Source organism: Hordeum vulgare, chromosome 2H (assembly GCF_904849725.1).
Source record: "Hordeum vulgare subsp. vulgare chromosome 2H, MorexV3_pseudomolecules_assembly, whole genome shotgun sequence".
Taxonomy (NCBI): domain Eukaryota; kingdom Viridiplantae; phylum Streptophyta; class Magnoliopsida; order Poales; family Poaceae; genus Hordeum; species Hordeum vulgare.
The window spans coordinates 499039180-499043836 of record NC_058519.1 but is presented as its reverse complement, the minus strand read 5'-3'; positions in this window follow the sequence as shown (position 1 = coordinate 499043836).

The following is a 4657-nucleotide window of genomic DNA, read 5'->3' as shown; positions in this document are numbered from 1 at the left end:
AAATCAAGTGACTCCAAAAGTCCATCAACATGTAGTTTCTTCATGCGTTTTACACCAATATGACCTAAGAGGCAGTGCCACAAGAAAGTGGTAGTATCATTATGAACTCTGTGTCTTTTGGCATCAATGTTATGAACATGTGTGTCATTTCTATCGAGATTCAATAAGAATAAACCCCTCACATTGGGTGCATGACCATAAAAGATATTACTCATATAAATAGAACAACCATTATTCTCTGATTTAAATGGGTAACCGTCTCGCAATAAACAAGATTCATATATAATGTTCATGCTTAACACATGCACTAAATAACAATTATTCAGGTTCATCACTAATCCCGATGGTAATTTAAGTGAGAGCGTGCCGACGGTGATCGCATCAAGCTTGGAAACATTTCCCATGCGCATCGTCACTTCGTCCTTCGCCAACCTTCGTCTATTTCGTAGTTCCTGCTATGAGTTGCAAATATGAGCAACCAAACCGATATCAAATACCCAGGCACTAGAACGAGGGTTGGTGTGGTACACATCAATAACATGTATATCATATATACCTTGTTTGGTGTTGTCCGCCTTCTTGTCGGCCAGATACTTGGGGCAGTTCCGCTTCTAGTGACCAGTCCCCTTGCAATGAAAGCACTCAGTTTGTGGTTTGGGTCCAGCCTTGGGTTTCTTCATGGGAGGGGCAACTTTTTTGCCGCTTTTCTTGGAGTTACCCTTCTCGCCCTTGCCATTTTTCTTGAAACTAGTGGTTTTATTGACCATCGACACTTGATGTTCCTTCTGAATTTCTGACTCAACGACTTTCAGCATCGCAAATAGCTCGGTGACTGATTTATTCATCCCTTGCATGTTATAGTTCAAAGAAAAGCCTTTATAGCTAGGTGGCAGTGATTGAAGAACTCTGTTAGTGAATGCGTGTGGCGGGAGAACAATTCCGAACTCAACTAGACGGTTGGAATACCCAGACATTATGAGTATGTGTTTACTGACAGACCCATTCTCCTCCATTTTGCAAGCATAGAACTTATCTAAGGTCTCATACCTCTCGATTCAGGCATTCTTTTCAAAAATGAACTTCAACTCCTGGAACATCTCATATTCTCCATGACGTTCAAAACGTCTTTGAAGTCCTAGTTCTAAGCCATACAAAATTGCACATTGAACTACTGAGTAGTCATCGAGACGTGACTGCCAGATGTTCATAACATCTTGAGTCGACGGTTGGGGGCGCATCACCAAGCGGTGCATCAAGGACATAAGCCTTTTGGGAAACAGTGAGGACAATCCTCAGATTTCGGGCCCAGTCTACAAAGTTACTTCCATCATCTTTCAGCTTGGCTTTCTCTAGGAACACATTAAAATTCAGGGGTGCTACTACGCGAGCCATTGATCTACAACAAAATTTTGCAAAGATTACTTTGACTATTATTCAAGATAATGATTTTAATTAATCATATTACTAAAAAAGCTCCCACTCAAATTGACACCCCTCTAGTCATTCGAGTGACACATGATCCAAATTCACCAACCCAAGTCCGATCATCATGTGAGATGAGTTGGCTTCAATGGTGAACATCTCTATGTCGGGGAGGACACAATTTTATCTTGAAATTTTAGTGAGGGATCACCTTATAATGCTACCGTCGTCCTAAGCAAAACAAGGTGCATAAAAGGATTAACTGTTGGGGAACGTCGCATGGGAAACAAAAATTTTCCTACGCGCACGAAAACCTATCATGGTGATGTCCATCTACGAGAGGGGATGTGTGATCTACGTACCCTTGTAGACCGTACATCAGAAGCGTTAAGAAACGCGGTTGATGTAGTGGAACGTCCTCACGTCCCTCGATCCGCCCCACGAACCGTCCCGCGATCAGTCCCACGATCTAGTGCCGAACGGACGACACCTCCACGTTCAGCACACGTACAGCTCGACGATGATCTCGGCCTTCTTGATCCAGCAAGAGAGACGGAGAGGTAGAATAGTTCTCCGGCAGCGTGACGGCGATCCGGAGGTTGGTGGTGATCTAATCTCAGCAGGGCTCCGCCCGAGCTCCGCAGAAACGCGATCTAGAGGTAAAACCGTGGAGGTATGTGGTCGGGCGACCGTGGCAAAAGTTGTCTCAAATCAGCCCTAAAACCTCCGTATATATAGGGGGAAGAGGGGAAGCCTTGCCTTGGGGTCCAAGGACCCCTAAGGGTTTCGGCCGAGCCAAGGGGGGAAGGTCTCCCCTTCCAAACCGAATCCAACTTGGTTTGGAAGGTGGAGTCCTTCTTCTCTTTCCCACCTCCTCCCTTTTTCTCTCTCTTTGATTTTCTTCCTATGGCGCATAGGGCCTTCTTGGGCTGTCCCACCAGCCCACTAAGGGCTGGTGTGCCACCCCCAAGGCCTATGGGCTTCCTCGGGGTGGGTTGCCCCCCCGGTGAACTCCCGGAACCCATTCGTCATTCCCGGTACATTCCCGGTAACTCCGAAAACATTCTGGTAATCAAATGAGGTCATCCTATATATCAATCTTTGTTTCCGGACCATTTCGGAAACCCTCGTGACGTCCGTGATCTCATCTGGGACTCAGAACAACATTCGGTAACCAACCATATAACTCAAATACGCATAAAACAACGTCGAACCTTAAGTGTGCAGACCCTGCGGGTTCGAGAACTATATAGACATGGCCCGAGAGACTCCTCGGTCAATATCCAATAGCGGGACCTGGATGCCCATATTGGATCCTACATATTCTACGAAGATCTTATCGTTTGAACCTCAGTGCCAAGGATTCATATAATCCCGTATGTCATTCCCTTTGTCCTTCTGTATGTTACTTGCCCGAGATTTGATCGTCAATATCCGCATACCTATTTCAATCTCGTTTACCGGCAAGTCTCTTTACTCGTTCCGTAATACAAGATCCCGCAACTTACACTAAGTCACATTGCTTGCAAGGCTTGTGTGTGATGTTGTATTACCGAGTGGGCCCCGAGATACCTCTCCGTCACACGGAGTGACAAATCCCAGTCTTGATCCATACTAACTCAACGAACACCTTCGGAGATACCTGTAGAGCATCTTTATAGTCACCCAGTTACGTTGCGACGTTTGATACACACAAAGTATTCCTCCGGTGTTAGTGAGTTATATGATCTCATGGTCATAGGAACAAATACTTGACACACAGAAAACGGTAGCAACAAAATGACACGATCAACATGCTACGTCTATTAGTTTGGGTCTAGTCCATCACATGATTCTCCTAATGATGTGATCCCGTTATCAAGTAACAACACTTGCCTATGGCCAGGAAACCTTGGCCATCTTTGATCAACGAGCTAGTCAACTAGAGGCTTACTAGGGACAGTGTTTTGTCTATGTATCCACACAAGTATTGTGTTTCCAATCAATAAAATTATAGCATGGATAATAAACGATTATCATGAACAAAGAAATATAATAATAACTAATTTATTATTGCCTCTAGGGCATATTTCCAATAGTCTCCCACTTGCACTAGAGTCAATAATCTAGTTCACATCACCATGTGATTCCAACGAATCCAACACCCATATAGTTATGGGGTCTGATCACGTCTTGCTCATGAGAGAGGTTTTAGTCAACGGTTCTGAAATTTTCAGATCCGTGTGTTCTTTACAAATATTTATGTCATCTTATAGATGCTGCTACTATGTGCTATTCGGAAATACTCCAAATATCTACTCTACTATACAAATCCGTTTCACTACTCATAGTTATTCGGATTAGTGTCAAAGCTTACATCGACGTAACCCTTTACGACGAACTCTTTAACCACCTCCATAATCGAGAAAAATTCCTTAGTCTATTTAGTTACCAAGGATAACTTTGACCGCTGATCAGTGATTCAATCCTGGATCACTCTGTGTACCTCTTAACAGACTTGCTACAATGCACACATTAGGTGCGGTACTCAGCATGGCATACTTTAGAGTCTACGGCTAAGGCATAGAAGACGACCTTCGTCTATTCTCTTTATTCTGCCGTGGTTGGGTTTTGAGTCTTACTCAAATTCACACCTTACAACGCAACCAAGAACTCCTTCTTTGCTGATCCATTTTGAACTCCTTCAAAAATTTGTCAAGGCATGCATCATGTTGAAACTTCCATTAAGCGCTTTCGATCTATCTCCATAGATCTTTGATGCTCAATGTTCAAGTAGCTCAATCCAGGTATTCCTTTGAAAACCCCTTTCAAACAACCTTGTATGCTTTACAGAAATTATACATTACTTCTGATCCACAATATGTCAACCACATATACTTATCAGAAATTCTATAGTGCTCCCACTCACTTCTTTGGAAATACAAGTTTCTCATAAACCTTGTACAAACCCAAAATCCTTGATCATCTCATAAAAGTGTATATTCCAACTCCGAGATGCTTGCACCAGTCCATTTAAGGATCGCTGGAGCTTGCATACTTGCTAGTATCTTTAGGATCGACAAAACCTCATGGTTGTATCTCATACAATGTTTGCTCAAGGAAACCGTCGAGGAAACAATGTTTTTACATCCTACATGCAATATTTCATAAATAATGCAGCAACTACTAACATAATTCTAACAGACTTTTAGCATCGCTACGAGTGAGAAAGTCTCATCATAGTCAACTGTTTGAT